Source organism: Leptodactylus fuscus, chromosome 5 (genome assembly GCF_031893055.1).
Source record: "Leptodactylus fuscus isolate aLepFus1 chromosome 5, aLepFus1.hap2, whole genome shotgun sequence".
NCBI lineage: Eukaryota > Metazoa > Chordata > Amphibia > Anura > Leptodactylidae > Leptodactylus > Leptodactylus fuscus.
In genome coordinates, this window is record NC_134269.1 from 12,243,253 (window position 1) to 12,264,109 (window position 20,857).

Consider the following 20,857-nt stretch of genomic DNA (forward strand, 5'->3'; position numbering starts at 1 on the left):
ACTCAAAACATACAGCTAACAACACCCAAGAATGGCTAAGAGTAACCCATTGGACTATTCTGAAGTGGCCTTCAATAATATTCCAAAGGATTAATCAGGTCTAAGATCTAAAATCCAAACTCCAAAAGTGGTGACCCTAGGGTTTAACGATAGTCATCTAAAAACAAACTACATCAATTTTGTAGTCAGAAAACAACAAATAATTCAAAGACAATTCTACAATCACCACACTCACCATTTTTGGAGTGTCTAAGCTACATAGAAGTAAGCTGTGATGGCTGAGTGGTTAAGGCGTTGGACTTGAAATCCAATGGGGTCTCCCCGCGCAGGTTCAAATCCTGCTCACAGCGATCTTTTGATTTTATCATGCATTGATATTGATATTTATGAGCTGTTAGCCTGTTCATGATCAGGCCATTTATCCCTGCAGCGCCACCACAGGGGAAATAAGAAGTTACACAATGTCCTTTCAAATCATTATGTTGTCTTTGTAATGCAGGACAGGACAGCTCCTCCAGAGCAAGTACTTTCCATTCTGGCCAAGTTTTCATGCAAGTTCGAAAGGAAGGTCTTACTGAATACAAAGTTGTGGTACAGTAAATCATAGCTAGACCTTTTGGGAGGCTAATTTTGTAGCATTTCAAGTGATAAAATATGCAAATTAGAGTCTCATTGTAATGCATGGTTTAATTCTGAGTTTGTAGTCACTGCTTAACATTTGTTTTTCATATATATATATATATATATATATATATATATATACACTCACCGGCCACTTTATTAGGTACACCATGCTAGTAACGGGTTGGACCCCCTTGTGCCTTCAGAACTGCCTCAATTCTTCGTGGCATAGATACAACAAGGTGCTGGAAGCATTCCTCAGAGATTTTGGTCCATATTGACATGATGGCATCACACAGTTGCCGCAGATTTGTTGGCTGCACATCCATGATGCGAATCTCCCGTTCCACCACATCCCAAAGATGCTCCTCTATTGGATTGAGATCTGGTGACTGTGGAGGCCATTGGAGTACAGTGAACTCATTGTCATGTTCAAGAAACCAGTCTGAGATGATTCCAGCTTTATGACATGGCATTGCATTATCCTGCTGAAAGTAGCCATCAGATGTTGGGTACATTGTGGTCAGAAAGGGATGGACATGGTCAGCAACAATACTCAGGTAGGCTTTGGCGTTGCAACGATGCTCAATTGGTACCAAGGGGCCCAAAGAGTGCCAAGAAAATATTCCCCACACCATGACACCACCACCACCAGCCTGAACCGTTACCGATACAAGGCAGGATGGATCCATGCTTTCATGTTGTTGACGCCAAATTCTGACCCTACCATCCGAATGTCGCAGCAGAAATCGAGACTCATCAGACCAGGCAACGTTTTTCCAATCTTCAATTGTCCAATTTCGATGAGCTTGTGCAAATTGTAGCCTCAGTTTCCTGTTCTTAGCTGAAAGGAGTGGCACCCGGTGTGGTCTTCTGCTGCTGTAGCCCATCTGCCTCAAAGTTCGACGTACTGTGCGGCGTTCAGAGATGCTCTTCTGGCTACCTTGGTTGTAACGGGTGGCTATTTGAGTCACTGTTGCCTTTCTATCAGCTCGAACCAGTCTGGCCATTCTCCTCTGACCTCTGGCATCAACAACGCATTTCCGCCCACAGAACTGCCGCTCACTGGATGTTTTTTCTTTTTCGGACCATTCTCTGTAAACCCTAGAGATGGTTGTGCGTGAAAATCCCAGTAGATCAGCAGTTTCTGAAATACTCAGACCAGCCCTTCTGGCACCAACAACCATGCCACGTTCAAAGGCACTCAAATCACCTTTCTTCCCCATACTGATGCTCGGTTTGAACTGCAGGAGATTGTCTTGACCATGTCTACATGCCTAAATGCACTGAGTTGCCACCATGTGATTGGCTGATTAGAAATTAAGTGTTAACGAGCAGTTGGACAGGTGTACCTAATAAAGTGGCCGGTGAGTGTATATATATATATGGAACTTCCCTATGACATAACCAGCTGTGTTTGCCTTAAAGAGTTAGAAATTGGATAGATAGGTTCCTAGGGTCCCTAAAAGTGTTCTACACTATGTATTATAGATAGGTTCCTAGGAGTCCTAAGAGTGTTCTACACTATGTTTTATAGATAGGTTCCTAGGAGTCCTAAGAGTATTCTACACTATGTTTATAGATAGGTTCCTAGGAGTCCTGACAGTATTATACACTATGTTTTATAGATAGGTTCCTAGGAGTCCTAAGAGTATTCTACACTATGTATTATAGATAGGTTCCTAGGACCCCTAAGAGTATTCTACACTATGTTTTATAGATAAGATCCTAGGAGTCCTAAGAGTATTCTACACTATGTTTATAGATAAGTTCCTGGGAGTCCTGACAGTATTATACACTATGTTTTATAGATAGGTTCCTAGGAGTCCTAAGAGTATTCTACACTATGTATTATAGATAGGTTCCTAGGACCCCTAAGAGTATTCTACACTATGTTTTATAGATAAGATCCTAGGAGTCCTAAGAGTATTCTACACTATGTTTATAGATAAGTTCCTGGGAGTCCTAAGAGTATTCTACACTATGTTTATAGATAGGTTCCTAGGGGCCCTAAGAGTATTCTACACTATGTTTATAGATAAGTTCCTGGGAGTCCTAAGAGTATTCTACACTATGTTTATAGATAGGTTCCTAGGAGCCCTAAGAGTATTCTACACTATGTTTATAGATAGGTTCCTAGGGGCCCTAAGAGTATTCTACACTATGTTTATAGATAAGTTCCTGGGAGTCCTAAGAGTATTCTACACTATGTTTATAGATAGGTTCCTAGGAGTCCTAAGAGTATTCTACACTATGTTTTATAGATAGGTTCCTAGGAGTCCTAAGAGTATTCTACACTATGTTTTATAGATAGGTTCCTAGGAGTCCTAAGAGTATTCTACACTATGTTTTATAGATAGTTTCCTAGGAGTCCTAAGAGTATTCTACACTATGTTTTATAGATAGGTTCCTAGGAGTCCTAAGAGTATTCTACACTATGTTTTATAGATAGGTTCCTAGGAGCCCTAAGAGTATTCTACACTATGTTTTATAGATAAGTACCTAGGAGTCCTAAGAGTATTCTACACTATGTTTTATAGATAGGTTCCTAGGAGTCCTAAGAGTATTCTACACTATGTTTTATAGATAGGTTCCTAGGAGCCCTAAGAGTATTCTACACTATGTATTATAGATAAGTACCTAGGAGTCCTAAGAGTATTCTACACTATGTTTTATAGATAGGTTCCTAGGAGCCCTAAGAGTATTCTACACTATGTTTTATAGATAGGTTCCTAGGAGCCCTAAGAGTATTCTACACTATGTTTTATAGATAGGTTCCTAGGAGTCCTAAGAGTATTCTACACTATGTTTTATAGATAGGTTCCTAGGAGTCCTAAGAGTATTCTACACTATGTTTTATAGATAGGTTCCTAGGAGTCCTAAGAGTATTCTACACTATGTTTTATAGATAGGTTCCTAGGAGTCCTAAGAGTATTCTACACTATGTTTTATAGATAGGTTCCTAGGAGTCCTAAGAGTATTCTACACTATGTTTTATAGATAGGTTCTTAGGAGTCCTAAGAGTATTCTACACTATGTTTTATAGATAGGTTCCTAGGAGCCCTGAAGAGCATTCAGTAAGACCTTCTTTGAGAACTTGGATGAAAACTTGGCCAGAGGGGAAAGTACTTGCAAAATGTATCTCTTGCTCTGGATGAGCTGTCCTGTCCTGCATCACAAAGACAACACATTGACTTGAAAGGACATTGTGTAACATCTCATTATCCCTGTGGGGGCGCTGCAGGGATAAATGGCCTGCAAAGAAAGAAGGCCTAAGCTTGAACTAGTTAACAGTTCATAAAATCTTTAATACTCTTCAGTACAACAGAACCCTCCCGGGAAGAAAGTTTATATAGGGAATGACTGAATTAGTAAAAAAAAAAACTAAATATTATGTCCAATTTTCACAAACCTCGTATAAGCAGGTCTAATCTGATTCTTCCTATTGATACAGGTGAACTGATGTCAAAGTGCAAGAAGCAGAAAAGAAATGGCAGCGGTGGGATTCGAACCCACGCCCCCGAAGAGACTGGAGCCTTAATCCAGCGCCTTAGACCGCTCGGCCACGCTACCACATAGAGAACTTGGTCCATCCAAGGACTTGTGACTCATAATCATCGGGCAATAACGAAGCACTAATTATTTAGCTTAATTGACATTCACAAACGCCCGCACAGTGGGTTCTGACTTATTTAACAGACGGCAATGGGATGATATCGGCGCGCCTTCCATCCGAACCTGACTTCAGTGAGTGTCCGCTCCATATTCCACAGATAGAAACCGAGCACAGAAACCCCACTCAATCTGCACATTCGGTCAAAAAAATACTCACCTTTCCTGGGCATCCTCGCTTTGTCCTGCTGTCTTCAGAGGTCACTGCTGAGGTTTGTGATTGGGCCTCAGCAGTAACGTGGGGTGCACTGATGTCATTACGTCGCCACGCCCCATGTGACAGCTTAGGCAGATCGCAGGAGAGGTGAGTATATGTGTTCATTATTTTTACTCACCTGCCAGGGGCTGTCATCTATTGGAAAGGGCCTGGTCATGTGCCAATAACAGTATGTATAGTGGATGGGGAACCAGGCCGGCTATCATAGCAGTCCGGGGCCCTGGCCATCTACAGCTGGCTGCAGGCAGGGCTGGCGTTAGGAGTTGGGGTGAACTGGGCAATTGCCCAGGGCCTCGCAGCTTAAGCGTCCCCCTGGCTTCAGCATTGCACCACCATTAGCTGAGCCAGGCTATGTACGATGGTCCGGACTGTCAGGTTGACAATCAGAACGGCCAGTCACAGAGCTAAGGAGGGCAGGGGTACGGGCGGCAGCTATGGAGTAGCGAAAAACCTTTATTTACTTTCACTTTTGTAGTAGCAGCAGCTGCCGGGCAGAGATTGGGGAAGAGGCTTCCTAGCTGGGTTATTTGTAGCTCTGCCTGCAGCCCAGCAGGGGGCATCGATGCAGTCCTGACCTGCCTATTACTTAGCTCACAGACTGTCTCCTGCCTCAGCACATGCAGCTTCATTCATTTCAATGGGAGTGCCAAAGATAGCGCTGTACTTCAGCTATCTCCAGCACTTCCATTGAAATGAATGGAGCGCTGCGCATGCTGCCAACCATCACTCCATGCAGCATTCTCCTGATTGGTGTAGGCCAGAGCCCCACTGACCTGCAAGTTATCCCTTATTCTATGTACAGGCGATGGCGAAAACCACTTTAAATAATAATTGCAGTGTGATGTCCCCTGCACTTAAAGAGTCTTAAAGGGTATCTGAAGGTAATGGATACTGATGACCTATCCACAGGATCTTATCAGTGGGTGTCTGACACTGGGACCCTGCACCGATCAGCTGCTGGACGCTGGATACAAGGTATACATCTAATAGCAACTAGGCCCCTAGTCAAGTGAATGCTGATAATACAATACTGTGTATGGACCTGCAACCTGTATATATCTTACGACTCCGTACATTGTAATGGTGGCTCTGGAGAACTGCAGCTCCCGCTCACTTGAATGACAGCCAAGCCTCATATACAGCTTCAGGCAGCTGATCAGCGTGGGCCATTAGTAAGCAGGTCCCGGAGAACCACTTTACAATGTTCCTAAGGCCCGGTTCACATCTGCTTTCGGTATTTCGTTCGGGAAGTCCACATGGGGACCCCTGATCAAAAACCTATGTGCACTAAAAAGCGGTTACCTAAGGAAACCACATGGACCCCATAGACTATAATGGGATCCATGTGTTTTCCGCGGGTTGTGGAGAGAAAAGTACTTTATAGTGATTATGTGTGTTAGGGCCCCTTCACATGGCGTAAGCGCTCGGCTCATTCCGAGCCGTACACGCGAGCGCTTCTAAACACTTCCCCATTGATTTCAATGGGAGCGTGGATCGTATACGCGGCGCTATTTTGCGGCCGTGATTTTGGCTTCTGATCACCTCAATGGATCAGAAGTATGAAGAATATTTCAGCACTGTCCCTTTAAGAAGTTTACCGTAGACCCTAAACACATAGCAATTCCTCGTTAGTATAGTGGTAAGTATCCCCGCCTGTCACGCGGGAGACCGGGGTTCAATTCCCCGACGGGGAGGCTAAACTTTTTTGTTTCTTTTAATGAATGTATGCCCACATTACATGGAAGCTTCTGGAAATTCTCTTACTGTGAAGACTCAGCATCAGCAGACGTGACAGAAGTTATTCTACAATGTAAAGCATTTATATAATAGCACCTACTTCTATTTAATTCCTTCTGTGCCTATTTTAATGTTCCGCTACATAAAGCCCATAGGATCTGTGATACTAACGAGGAATTGCTATAGCGTTAGATTAGATGGTAAATTCCTTAAAGGGACAGCGCTGAAATATTCTTCACACATCTGATTCCTTGCATTCTGATCAGAAGCCGAAGTCTGCAGCTGAGTAATGTCATGTATGTCCAGAGCTGAGAAAATCACAACTGAGTTGCTCCAGTCTGGACATGATGTGCGGTGCAAGAGACTAATCTGCAAAGAGAACGATAGGCCACGACAGGGCCGGCGTCAGCACACGACATAGTCGGGCAAGTGCCAGGGCCCACAGTGCCTCTGGGGGCCCCCGGCACTTGCCCGCCCAAGCACTTGCCTGTCCCGATTTCAGCTCATCGGCATCTGTCGGAGGCCAATGAGCTGAATACATAGGCGATTAAAGCAGTTGCTGTCAAAGCTGAGCTCCTGCCTTAACGCTGCGGTCTGTCTTCTGCATTTGTAGGTGCGATGTGATGACGTCACATCGGGCCTACAACTATGTGAGTGGAGTGAGAGAGCGGAGAGAGTGTCGGGGAAGCGATGGAAGGTGAGTGTAAGTGTTTGTTTTGTGTTAAACATTAAGGTGGAATGAAGGGGGCCCATGAAACTGGGGGCAAATGAAGGGGGGGGGAGAATGGCATGGCACTGGGGCAGATGAAGGGGGGAGAACGGCATGACACTGGGGCAGATGAAGGGGAGAACGGCATGACACTGGGAAAAATGAAGAAGGGGAAACGGCATGACACTGGGGCAGATGAAGGGGAGAACGGCATGACACTGGGGAAGATGAAGGGGGGGAGAATGGCATGACACTGGAGCAGATGAAGGGGGGGCATATAATTTACGGGTGACTGTAGGAGGATTATACTGTGTGGGAGCACATGAAAAATGAATGAGAATGGGGGAGTCAACATAAAAGTGGGTGGAGCTAAATTTGCCGCGGCATCATTTTGTCCCTCTTTCTACTCTTCAAAAGTTGGGAGGTATGGCGTAGGTGACACCATGCTTCTGCGTGATGTCACTCGCTTTGTCCCGACTCCGGCCTCCTCCACAAGGGGGCCCACTGAAGCTGTCACCCAAGGGCCCATAACAACCTGGAGCCGGCCCTGGGCCATGATTATCTTATACTGGCACGTATTATATACCAGTAGGTTAGTCTATATACTCAGTAGCATTGTCTTAGTATCTCCACTTTTAGCTACATCTGTATATGTGTCAGTTCTGTGACCTGTTGGTCCACTGTGGAGCATATTATATTGTGTGGGGCTTCTTAGGAGAATATTATACTATGTGAAACCACTGTGGAGCATTATACTGTGGTGGGGGTGAGTTATGCGGAGCATATTATATTATATAAGGCCACTGTGGAGCATTATACTGTAGGTGGACAACTGAGGAGCATATTATACTGTATGGGCCACAGCGGTGCAATTTAGATACCTAAATTTGCTGCTTCACTGAAGGTATGGTATCAGTAACTATATCCTAAATTGGAATATAGCTGAATACCATGAGAGTATCACAGCTGCAGGCTACAAGGTTCTGGGACAGGACAGCTTGGTGTAGTGATACAAACGCAAAAAGCACCAAGATCATTAGTGCAAATACCTACTATATAAATAAAAATACATCAAACATGAGGTTCTTGGTTTACCTGTTGATGAAATTGTATAAGCCCATCTGCCAGTGACAAGACGACCTCTTCTAGAATCGACCCTACACTAAAGTGACTTACCTCTCTTTGAGCCTTGGCCTCCAATGAATTAAGGGCATGTGTGTTTCAACCATGTTATGCTTAATATACCCCACATAGTCATGGCAGATGGGCTTAAACAATTTGATCAAAGTGCTAGCTAAGAACCTCATATTCATGTATTTTATATACAGTAGGTATAACAGTAATGCTGCCAGTGCTCGCTGTTAGGAACGTGATGCAACAGATAACTCAGTAAGTCCTGGGCACCTAGAATCCCCAAGCACTGAGGCAAAAACAGTCCTGGGTATGTTACGCTCTCTGAACCGGAGTGGAACCAGGTCCCAGAGTTCATCGCCAGAGCTCCTGATGGTGGAGTTGGACTTGGTAAAAGTCCAGGGCCCAGATCCGCAACTGCCCAGAGAGCGACACGAATCCAGCGATCCCCAAGTAGGAGGACCCAGAAAGACCCAGACACTAACCTTAGAGTGAAGTCCAGAAGACCAGGATGGTTCGGAAAAGCAGGTGTGTAGGAAAGTAATCCAGGGAAGTCACGTAGACACCAAAGAAGCAAATTTAGGGTCAAACAAGCCGAGTCATTAACTGGAGGTCATGTGGTATTAGAAGGCAGAGGCAGAAGCGTAGTCAGGAGAGCAGGGTCATACACAGGAGGTTAGCGGAGTAGCCAAATCAGGATCCGAGAAGGAAGGTCAGGAGAAAGCCAAAAGGTCATAAACAAGAGGTCAGGAAGGTGCCAAATCAGGATCATGGAGTAGAGGTCTGTAAAGCAAGCCAGGTCAAACACATCCAAGAAATCCAGGGACAGGAGGCAGGTGACGGGAACAAGTGGCAAGAGAGGCTCGTCACTAGGGGAGCTGATGCCGTAGGTATAACGAATAACCAGCAGCCAGAATGAGGCCTAAGTAGCCTCAGGCCCACCGCTGACCCCCCTGACCCCGGAAGTACCAGCTCCGGCGCTGTTGGGAAACTGGAACCTCCACATACTCAAGCGGAGGCTTCCGGCCTACCCTGTGCGGGAACCAGTGGCATCCCAGCGCGGGACAGAGAGCAGGCCTGCATAGCGGAGGCCCCAGACAGTCCTAACACTAACAGTGTGTTGCTCCCACTTTTTGTATTTACATTGCTATTGCATTCGTGGCCACATTTCTCGATCACATTTTATGACCGTTTCTGTGTATTAGTAGCTTGATGTAGTGATATCATCTGCATGGTGCAGGCCACAACCCAGGAAAGGTCCATAAGCTGAGCTGCTCTCTGTCATGGGACAAAGTTAGGTGCTAGATTTTGGTTATTAATATTAGGCGATATTACCTCTGTGGGGCAGACGGGAGTATTGTACTGTGACGGAGCACTACGGGGGCATTGTTACCATATGGGGGCACTATTACAACGTTGGGACAAAGAGGGCATTATTACTGTGATGATGAATTCACTGATCAGAAAAACAAAAAGCTGTTCCCTTTAATCCGCCGATCAGATTACAGCACTTCTAATTTATATTGTATTTTTATGTTTTAACACTTTAAAAAAAAAAATTAATGTTAAATCTCAGTGGGACTGCCATTTTTTTTTAGCCTCTTCCTATTTTATATCACTATAGTATTTGGTCTTCAAGCCATTCTATTATTTTAGGGAGTCTTTGCAAAGAGAAAAAATATCTAAAAAAAAAATCTATGTATTATGTATATTATGACACCTTTAGAGCTCGTTCACTCGGGGCAAGAGGGGACAGATTTTGACGCCGAATTCACCTCAGAATCCGCCCCCTCACCATAGAGGTCTATGTAGACCGCTAGCTTCCTTTTTTACGTGAGCGGTATGTTCCCACTCACGGAAGGAAGCGAGCTGCCCTTTCTTCAGGTGGATTCCAGCCCCGGCGTCCACCTCGCGACACCACCCTCCGGACTAGGCCCATTCATTTCCTGTGTCAAAATCAAGCAACTGAGAGGTTAATAGGGGAGTGTCTTCCACCAAGGGTTCCATGGTGTAATGGTTAGCACTCTGGACTCTGAATCCAGCGATCCGAGTTCAAATCTCGGTGGGACCTATAATTTTTATAGCACCATATTATTTGGTCTCAAAGCCATTCTACTATATTACCTACTTGCCGACTACCAGACTACTTTAAATTTGTAGTATCCCTCATAGGAAATATTATCTGTGTGTTTTGGGGAGGGGGGGGCACTATTACAGTTATAGTGCCCCCTACAGTTCATAAAATTACCTGTGTGTGTAATTCTGTTATTAAGTGGGTGGGGGGACTCTATAACTATAGTAGGGCACTTTTACAGTTATAGTGTAATAGTCAATGATATTCATGTGGCCTCACCTCTTCTGGGCTCTCTCGGGGTCTTTTTATGGTCTCTTCTGGCCTCCTGTGCAATGTCATGGAGCTCAGGGGACTCAAGTTTCATGACCTTGGGCAGAATACACCAAGGTCATGAAACTTCCCTTAAGTTGCCATGATATTGGTGCACCTCACATGACCCCTGAGACCCAATCAAAGGCCTCAGCGATCCTCCAAGGCCTATGATTTCACAAAGGAGGATGGAAGGTGACCGAAGAGGATCCCAACGGAGCACCATATGGTGTGAGAGAGCTCAGGAGAGGTGAAGGAAGGTATCAGTGTTTACTATGTTTCCACACTTTAGCATATTATATTCCGAGGTCTGAATCGACCCCTAGAGTACAATAATAGTTCTTCCGGTTCAAGTGGTTAATCTTCGGGAATGTACATGAAATAATGAGTCTTGTGAGGGTCACCAATCTCAATTCAGTCCACTTGATTTGTTTGGCCTTGGCCCGCTCACAAGGGCGTTATCCAAGTGACCTCCCCAGTATTCACCCTCTGTATGGGGTCTTCACAATGGGCAGGCTACCAAGTCGCTATCTGACCAAAGATCATACATAAGCCTCTCACCTCTGCCAGGTCAGTCCTCTCTGCGCCAAGCTGATGAGATGCAACACATCAAAACAGCTGTCCTTGGCTGAGAGACTACCTGGTATAATCCCAACATCATTGCAAACAAAGGCCTCTGAGAAGGTCAGCATGATGTTAAAGGGAGCGCCCTCTATAGGTTTTGCTTGACTGAGAGTCTGTCTTCCTAATTACATCATGGAAGATAGACTTGCACATTCTCAGTGAGCGCCCCCTATTGGTGTGCATGCCTGAGGCACTCGCTTCCTAATTACATCATGGAAGTCAGATTTGCATATTCTTCCAAAGATCCTACAGACTCTGGTATACAGCACTGGATGGGGTAAGATAAGCCAAGGAGTCGGTATGAGGTATCAGGCAGATCTAGATGAGCAGACTGGAGCAGAGATGGGACAAGCCAAGGCCGGTACACGGGTATCAGTCAGGTCAGGACAGCAGACAAATGCAGAATCAGACAAATCCAATGGTTGGAACACAGAGATCAGGTACATCAGGATAGCCCTCTGTTTCCTAAATCCAGTAGTATATTAAAATAGGTACACGAGGAGTTAAATACAAGTAGGTGCTATTATAGAAGATGCCTTACAGTGTATAATAACTTCTGAATCTTCACAGTATGAAAATATCCAGACCCTTCTATGTAATGTATACAGTCAAAAGAGCAGAAAAGCTTAGCCTCCCCGTCGGGGAATCGAACCCCGGTCTCCCGCGTGACAAGGGGGGATACTTACCACTATACTAACGAGGAACTGCTAAAAGATCTGTTTGGATGGTAATATTCTTAAAGGGACAGCGCTGAAATATTCTGCATACATCTGATTCCTTGCATTCTGATCAGAAGCCTGAGTCTGCAGCTGAGTAATGTCAGGTATGTACAGAGCTCAGAGAGTCACGTCAGAGCCGCTCCAGTCTGGGCATGACATGGGGTGCGAGAGACTAATCTGCAAAGAGAACGTTAGGCCATGACTATACTGGCACGTGTTCTATATATACCAGTAGGTTATTCTATATACTGAGTAGCATTGTCTGCAGTGCTGAAAGACATTGGGATCTCTGAGCAGTGACATCCTTGTGCCCGTCTGCTTCATGTTACTGATGGCCCGGTGTGCCTTGTACCCTGGGCCATAGGGGTGTCCTGGCTGTAACTCACGTAGTATTTTATTTGTGCATTTTTCTGTGGGAGAACCAGAAAGGGTCAATATACTATAGGTGACACAATATGTGGGGCCACTGTGGAGCATATTATATTGTGTGGGGCTTCTTAGGATACTACTGTGCATTATATTGTGGTGGGAGTGGGCTATGCGGAGCATATTATACTGCATAAGGCCATTGTGGAGCATTATACTGTGATAGGGGTAGGCTATGTGGAGCATATTATACTATATATAAGGCCATTGTGGAGTATTATACTGTGATGTATAGACTATGTGGAGCATATCCTACTAATATTATAAGTGTGAAAGTTTGTGTGTTTGGATGTTTGTGAGTTTGGATGTTTGTTCCTCAATCACGCTAAAACGCCTGGACGGATTTGCGTGCAATTTTCCACAAACATAGTTTTCCCTTAGGATTGAGTCACAGGCTACTTTTGGTGCTACTAAACAACATGGCTTCCTAGCAGGAGACTCACAAAAGCAGGACTCCTAGCCCCAGCTATAGACTCACACACACTGCCTGGCATTTCCTGCCTTAACCTGCCTGCACAGTCCTTACTGTCACCTCAAGAGGAGCCTCACTCACATTTACATATAGCTTTCCACTATATAACAGATCACATTGTCTGTATCACGACATACACAATACAACACATCACATTGTCTGTATCACTACATACACAATACAACACATCACATTGTCTGTATCACTACATACACAATACAACACATCACATTGTCTGTATCACTACATACACAATACAACACATCACATTGTAGGGTGCCACTAAACAACATGGCTTCCTAGCAGGAGACTCACAAAAGCAGGACTCCTAGCCCCAGCTATAGACTCACACACACTGCCTGGCATTTCCTGCCTCAACCTGCCTGCACACTCCTTACTGTCACCTCAGGAGTAGCCCTCACTCTACTCACTCACATTTACATATAGCTTTCCACTATATAACAGATCACTTTGTCTGTATCACTACATACACAATACAACACATCACATTGTCTGTATCACTACATACACAATACAACACATCACATTGTCTGTATCACTACATACACAATACAACACATCACATTGTCTGTATCACTACATACACAATACAACACATCACATCACATTTGCTAGCCCACCAAACTTTTTAAAGCACTTTTACAGTTTCACACTTCTGTGTCAGCCCAATTCTCAAATCACCGCAGACGAAGTCGCGGGTAAAAGCTAGTTATACTATATATAAGACTATTGTGGCGCACTACGCTGTGGTGAGGGTGGATGATGTGGAGCATATTATACTATATAAGGCCATTGTGGAGCATTATACTGTGATAGGGGTGGGCTATGTGGTGCATATTATACTATCTAAGTCCATTGTAGAGCATTATACTGTGATGGGGGTGGACTATGTGGTGCATATTATACTATCTAAGGCCATTGTGGAGCATTATACTTTGATGGGGTGGACTATGTGGAGCATAATATAATATATAAGGCCATTGTGGAGAATTATACTGTGATGGAGTGGGCTATGTGGAGTATAATATAATATAATATAATATAATATAATATAATATATAAGACCATTGTGGAGCATTATACTGTGGTGAGGTTGGCTATGTGGAGCATATTATACTATATAAGTCCATTGTGGAGCATTATACTGTGGGTGTTTTTTAATGCTTTAAAATAAAATTAAAAATGTTAAATTAAATTTGCTTTTATTCCTCATATTTTATGGCACTATATTATTTGGGCTTCAGGAGATTCTATTATTTTAGCTACTTCCTAACATTGCTACATTTTAGGGAATATATTATATTTTGATGAATTTTTGTAAATTTTTAGGAAATCACCTTCTATCTCAATAGTTTGGACATTTTCAGATGTGTTGATACCTATTGTGTATTTTTTTTAATTTGTACAATTACGATAATGGGGATAATTTTTATCTTTACTTCATGTTTTTTAATAATAAAATTTTTCTACTTAACTTATTTTTTGACCCCCTGAAAGTTTACAATAGTCAAGGATCACATTTGATGACAGCATCTGAGAGGTTAATAATTGGGGAGGTACTCATCAAGGGTTCCATGGTGTAATGGTTAGCACTCTGGACTCTGAATCCAGCGATCCGAGTTCAAATCTCGGTGGGACCTGAAAATTTTTAATTTTTTTTTTTTTTTGTTATTTTTGTTATTTTCTTTTTTTCAGTATTATTTGGGTTTAAAGTCAGTCTATTATTTTATCTACTTGCCAATTGCCGAACTACTGGTTCAACATTTATGCAACTGTTCAAGAATGTTCTTATATGGTGTAGCTACGGTCATGGGAGTAAGATGTCAATGTCAGCTGAAATGTATGAAAAACATCAACTTTTTTTCAACCCTTCCTATTTTTTTAATATCCCTGGGTGCAATCCGTATCTTTTTCATGGTCCCCTACACTCACATTGATATGACACATCCTTGAAAAAATTAAACATTCTACCATTTTTTTTCATGGACCTATGGTCCATAAAAAATAAAATTGGCTGTCTGAATAAATAGAGGGACATGAACGGCTATGTATGCCAAAAAATTGTGGATGTGTGAAAAAGGGAAAATAAAAAAAAAAATTAAAAAAAATTTAAAAAAATTTAAAAAAAAAAAAAATTAAAAAATTGTTACTGCCCCCTGGCGACATAAAACTTTGTCTCGTATATAAAAATGCCCTGACGGTACAGGTAAAAATTTACAAAAATATCAGTGGCACTTTATTAAAAAAAAAAATATATATATATATATATATATATATATATATATATATATATATATATATATATATAAAGGAAACAACTCTCACCCCGTTTTAATTCCTTTTTTAGCTAGTTGATAAAAAAGAAAAAATATTTATAAAAATCTGAAATAAAAAAGATGGAAATTATAGAACGAACTAGAAAAATAAAAATTTTACTTTCAAAATTAGATGTATCCCAAAAATGATGTACGTGTGAGAATTTGTGAAAAAGTGAACCACCGCTGTGAGCAGGATTCGAACCTGCGCGGGGAGACCCCATTGGATTTCAAGTCCAACGCCTTAACCACTCGGCCATCACAGCTCATGGTACAGCCACCTCCATGGAGGCTTTGTCATGGTTTGCCCTTTGGTGGGTGGCCAGTCAATCAAATGACCCTTTAATGGACCTACGGTATGGACAGATCTTTTTGAAGTCAGTGTCTCTTTAACTTTTGTTCGTCGGCCCAGAGACAGCGTTGAGATAAGAGAGCGAAGGACTAGGAAGGAGGCTGGATGTCTGAGTAAGTATAGTATATAGCAGGTTAGGGATCAGGTTACATTAGAACAGGAAAGTCATCTTACAGGTGTGAACAGGTGGGAACATGTGCTCTAAGATCAAGATCAAACACTGAGACAGAGACAGAGACAGAGCGGTGAGCGTATACTTGTCCTCATTACAGGTAAAACTCAAGGTGGCCCAACCTACTAGAGTAACCTATTGCCTATAGTTTGTTCTGGGGTGAGATGCCGTCTTTCAATTTTTACATGGTTGACTTGTGTTTTTTAATATTAGTTTATTTTTATTGAAATTATAAAATTTAAAGAGAAAAAAAAAATTTAGCCACCTTCGCTGTGAACAGGATTTGAACCTGTGCGGGGAGACCCCATTGGATTTCGAGTCCAACGCCTTAACCACTCGGCCATCACAGCTGACTGACAGACACTTCAAAAAGTTTTTAGAAAAAAAAAAAGTTTTCCAGCCATTTCTGCTGGTTTTAGAGGTTTGTTTTGAAGGGTTTTTTTTTTTTTTATTGGAATTTTTTAATAATTGGGTGACATGGATACTGAGATACTTTCTGTTCGCATTGTCGGGGCCTAAGGCTTGATAGTAGATTATTAAAATTAAAAAGTACAAAGTTATATCATAATTTTTATAGTTTAATAGTATTAAAAAAAAACTTTTTTTTTGCAAAAACATTGTCTAGGTAGTCATCCAAGCTACCATAAAAAAATCCAACAAACAGTGTGTGGCGCTGTGGCTTAGTTGGTTAAAGCGCCTGTCTAGTAAACAGGAGATCCTGAGTTCGAATCTCAGCAGTGCCTAATTTTTTGTGAATTTTTTTTTTTTTTTTTAATTGTTTTTAATTTGATGTTTTTGGGAGCTGAATACAGAATAACCCCTTGTCACCCTGCATTGTAATAATACATCATCATAAGCAGATTATTCCCACAAATTACTGTGCTATACTGTGGGCTTATGAGCTGCGCCCGTGCCAGCTATATTAGGAAATAACTCTGTTCCTATCAGTTTAACCCCATAGGTATCATGGTCAATAGCAACAGTGACACTTAAGTGGCCTTATAAGAGGAGAGGGATATCCCAAGAAAAGGCCGTTGGCACCCCCATAATGCAAACATTGTCTGCCAATAGGTTAGCAATGGCAGGAGGTGGCCAGGGGAAGGATCTAAAACAAGGATTGTAGAAAATTTTTGATTGAACTACAATTGAATAACAAGGATGAGCAACAGTGGGTGACCGTCACTATGTATATAGATAGATAAGTAAAACAATTATATGGTGATAAAATATAAACCATTGTACAACCAAATGTAACTACCAAAATAATACCACCACATAGTGACTGAATAATACGCTGCGACACAAGCCTGGCTCAAGAGACGTCTCTTCCATCATTGAAGATAGCCAACATCAGCCAAGAGTACGCTAGAGCCCAGGAGAGGTAAGTAACAGTGTTTTTTATGTTTGTAGCCTCTCCTGGGCCTCCGATTATTATACTCTGGGGTCTGAAAAGACCCCCTGAGTATAATAATTGTTCATGGGTGTCCACAGTGGGACATAATACAGGGGCCACTATTGGACATAATACTGTGTGTAGGGGCCACTATGGGGCATAATACTGTGTGCAGGGGCCACTATGGGACATAATACTGTGTGCAGGGACCACTATGGGACATAATACTATGTGTACAGGGGTCACTATGGGGGATAATACTGTGTGCAGGGGCCACTATGGGGCATAATACTGTGTGCAGGGGCCACTATGGGGCATAATACTGTGTGCAGGGGCCACTATGGGGCATAATACTGTGTGCAGGGGCCACTATGGGGCATAATACTGTGTGCAGGGGCCACTATGTGACATAATACTGTGTGCAGGGGCCACTATGGGGGATAATACTGTGTGCAGGAGCCACTATGGGGCATAATACTGTGTACAGGGGCCACTATGGGGGATAATACTGTGTGCAGGGGCCACTATGGGGCATAATACTGTGTGCAGGGGCCACTATGGGGTATAATACTGTGTGCAGGGGCCACTATGGGGGATAATACTGTGTGCAGGAGCCACTATGGGGCATAATACTGTGTGCAGGGGCCACTATGGGGCATAATACTGTGTGCAGGGGCCACTATGTGACATAATACTGTGTGCAGGGGCCACTATGGGGGATAATACTGTGTGCAGGGGCCACTATGGGACATCATACTGTGTGCAGGGGCCACTATGGGGCATAATACTGTGTGCAGGGGCCACTATGGGACATAATACTGTGTACAGGGGCCACTATGGGGCATAATACTGTGTGCAGGGGCCACTATGGGGCATAATACTGTGTGCAGGGGCCACTATGGGGCATAATACTGTGTGCAGGGGCCACTATGGGGCATAATACTGTGTGCAGGGGCCACTATGGGACATAACACTGTGTGAAGGGGCCACTATGGGGCATAATACTGTGTGCAGGGGCCACTATGGGACATAATACTGTGTGCAGGGGCCACTATGGGGGATAATACTGTGTGAAGGGGCCACTATGGGGCATAATACTGTGTGCAGGGGCCACTATGGGGCATAATACTGTGTGCAGGGGCCACTATGGGACATAATACTGTGTGCAGGGGCCACTATGGGGGATAATACTGTGTGCAGGGGTCACTATGGGGGATAATACTGTGTGCAGGGGCCACTATGGGGATAATACTGTGTGCAGGGGCCACTATGGGGGATAATACTGTGTGCAGGGGCCACTATGGGGGATAATACTGTGTGCAGGGGCCACTATGGGGGTAATACTGTGTTCAGGGGCCACTATGGGGATAATACTGTGTGCAGGGGCCACTATGGGACATAATACTGTGTGCAGGGGCCACTATGGGGATAATACTGTGTGCAGGGGCCACTATGGGGCACAATACTGTGCGCAGGGGCCACTATGGGGATAATACTGTGTGCAGGGGCCACTATGGGGGATAATACTGTGTGCAGGGGCCACTATGAGGCTTAATACTGTGTGCAGGGGCCACTATGGGACATAATACTGTGTGCAGGGGCCACTATGGGGCATAATACTGTGTGCAGGGGCCACTATGGGACATAATACTATGTGTACAGGGGTCACTATGGGGGATAATACTGTGTGCAGGGGCCACTATGGGGCATAATACTGTGTGCAGGGGCCACTATGGGGCATAATACTTTGTGAAGGGGCCACTATGGGGCATAATACTGTGTGCAGGGGCCACTATGGGGCATAATACTGTGTGCAGGGGCCACTATGGGACATAATACTGTGTGCAGGGGCCACTATGGGGGATAATACTGTGTGCAGGGGTCACTATGGGGGATAATACTGTGTGCAGGGGCCACTATGGGGATAATACTGTGTGCAGGGGCCACTATAGGGGATAATACTGTGTGCAGGGGCCACTATGGGGGTAATACTGTGTTCAGGGGCCACTATGGGGATAATACTGTGTGCAGGGGCCACTATGGGACATAATACTGTGTGCAGGGGCCACTATGGGGATAATACTGTGTGCAGGGGCCACTATGGGGCACAATACTGTGCGCAGGGGCCACTATGGGGATAATACTGTGTGCAGGGGCCACTATGGGGGATAATACTGTGTGCAGGGGCCACTATGGGGGATAATACTGTGTGCAGGGGCCACTATGAGGCTTAATACTGTGTGCAGGGGCCACTATGGGACATAATACTGTGTGCAGGGGCCACTATGGGGCATAATACTGTGTGCAGGGGCCACTATGGGACATAATACTATGTGCAGGGCCCACTATGGGGCATAATACTGTGTGCAGGGGCCACTATGAGGCTTAACCACATGAGGACCGCCGTACGTAAATTTACGGCCTCATGTGCTGGTACCTAAAGACCGGACTATTGCCGAAATACGTCCGGCCTTTAGGTACCTTTCTGGCGGGGGGAGGGGTGCGGGGGGACAGGGGTTAGGTGTTACTAACTGAGTCCGACTGGACGTGTTAACCCTTTCGATCGCGCCGTCAAACATCACGGCGCGATCGAAAGGGATCCGCCGACAAGTTAACCCAATCGGCACCCCCCGCGGCGAGATCGGGGGGTGCCGATGTCAGTAGAAGGTAGTCTGGGGTCTGGCCAGTGACCCCAGACTACCGGAGCCCCCACATACCTGGTGATCCTGCCAGGCGGTGGAGGAAGTGAGCGATGTGTCTCACTTCCTCTGCAGCTTACAGGACACGAGCAGGCTCATGTCCTGCTCGTGTCCTGTCTGCTACTGTGCTGAATCAGTTGGTGCTTTCATCAAAGCATCAACTGATTCAAGTGTCCTAAAAGGGACACATGAAAAAGTAAAAAAAAAGTTAAAAAAAAAAAAAAAAGTGTATGAAAAAAGTAATAAAGTTCTAAAGTCCAAAAATCCCTTTTTTCTATACAAAATGAATTATATAAAAAAAAAGCACTAAAAATTAAAAAAAGCAATGCATATTTGGTATCGCCGCGTCCGTAACAACCTGTACAATAAAACTGAAATAATATTTAATGTACACGGTGAACGTCGGAAAAAAAAAAACGGAAAAAACTCGCCGGAAATAATGATTTTTTGCCATCTCATCCTACAAAATATGCTATAAAAAGTGATCAAAAAGTCATATTCACCCCACAACAGTGCCAATAAAAAGCGCACATTTTCCCGCAAAAAATAAGCCCTCAACCAACACTGTCAACCGAAAAATAAAAATGTTACGTCTCTCAGAAGATGGCGATGCAAAAAACATTGATTTATGTCCCCATATGTGTTTTTGTTCTGCAGACTTAGTATCGCATAAAAAAATAACATAAATGAGGTATCGCCGTAACCGTACCGACCTGCAGAATAAAGGACACATGTCACTTATACTGTACGCTGCATGGCGAAAAATTTAAAATGTAAAACTCAATGCAGGATTGATTTTTTTTTTTTTTAATCCAGCAAGAAAGAGTTAATAAAATGTAATCAGTAAGTTGTAGGCACCCAAAGATGGTGTCATTACAAAATGCATCTCATCCTGCAAACAACAAGCCCTTATATGGCCGTGTCACCAGAAAAATAAAGAAAATATAGCATCTAGCAATGTCAAGGCAAAACCCCCCAAAAATCGCCAAATTATTAGAACACAACTGGCTGCGGCAGATAGGGAATATATAAGCTGTGCGAGCGAATATCAGGGGACACCCCAGATTTACAGCTTATGAGCGAAAAAACACCAGAAGTGACCCCCAATGTGACCCCCAGAGTGACTCCCCCAAACATAGGAGCTACTGGGACATAGTAGGGAATTTGGTGTCTGCAATGTCCTCCGCACAGCTT

General features: G+C 43.8%; 8 non-coding genes across 8 annotated transcripts; 5 read left to right on the forward strand and 3 right to left on the reverse strand.

Annotated features, from left to right (window-relative positions):
- Positions 1–268: 268 nt before the first annotated feature.
- Positions 269–350, forward strand: TRNAS-UGA (transfer RNA serine (anticodon UGA)). Its single transcript has one exon. It is a non-coding gene; the product is annotated as a tRNA-Ser (tRNA).
- A 3,762-nt stretch (positions 351–4,112) lies between these two features.
- Positions 4,113–4,194, reverse strand: TRNAL-AAG (transfer RNA leucine (anticodon AAG)). The gene has a single exon. It is a non-coding gene; the product is annotated as a tRNA-Leu (tRNA).
- A 1,938-nt stretch (positions 4,195–6,132) lies between these two features.
- TRNAD-GUC (transfer RNA aspartic acid (anticodon GUC)) lies at positions 6,133–6,204 on the forward strand. Its single transcript has one exon. It is a non-coding gene; the product is annotated as a tRNA-Asp (tRNA).
- A 3,882-nt stretch (positions 6,205–10,086) lies between these two features.
- On the forward strand, positions 10,087–10,158 carry TRNAQ-CUG (transfer RNA glutamine (anticodon CUG)). Its single transcript has one exon. It is a non-coding gene; the product is annotated as a tRNA-Gln (tRNA).
- A 4,142-nt stretch (positions 10,159–14,300) lies between these two features.
- Positions 14,301–14,372, forward strand: TRNAQ-CUG (transfer RNA glutamine (anticodon CUG)). The gene has a single exon. It is a non-coding gene; the product is annotated as a tRNA-Gln (tRNA).
- An 859-nt stretch (positions 14,373–15,231) lies between these two features.
- TRNAS-UGA (transfer RNA serine (anticodon UGA)) lies at positions 15,232–15,313 on the reverse strand. Its single transcript has one exon. It is a non-coding gene; the product is annotated as a tRNA-Ser (tRNA).
- A 526-nt stretch (positions 15,314–15,839) lies between these two features.
- Positions 15,840–15,921, reverse strand: TRNAS-CGA (transfer RNA serine (anticodon CGA)). The gene has a single exon. It is a non-coding gene; the product is annotated as a tRNA-Ser (tRNA).
- Positions 15,922–16,240: 319 nt separating this feature from the next.
- TRNAT-AGU (transfer RNA threonine (anticodon AGU)) lies at positions 16,241–16,314 on the forward strand. The gene has a single exon. It is a non-coding gene; the product is annotated as a tRNA-Thr (tRNA).
- The last annotated feature ends 4,543 nt before the right edge of the window (positions 16,315–20,857 follow it).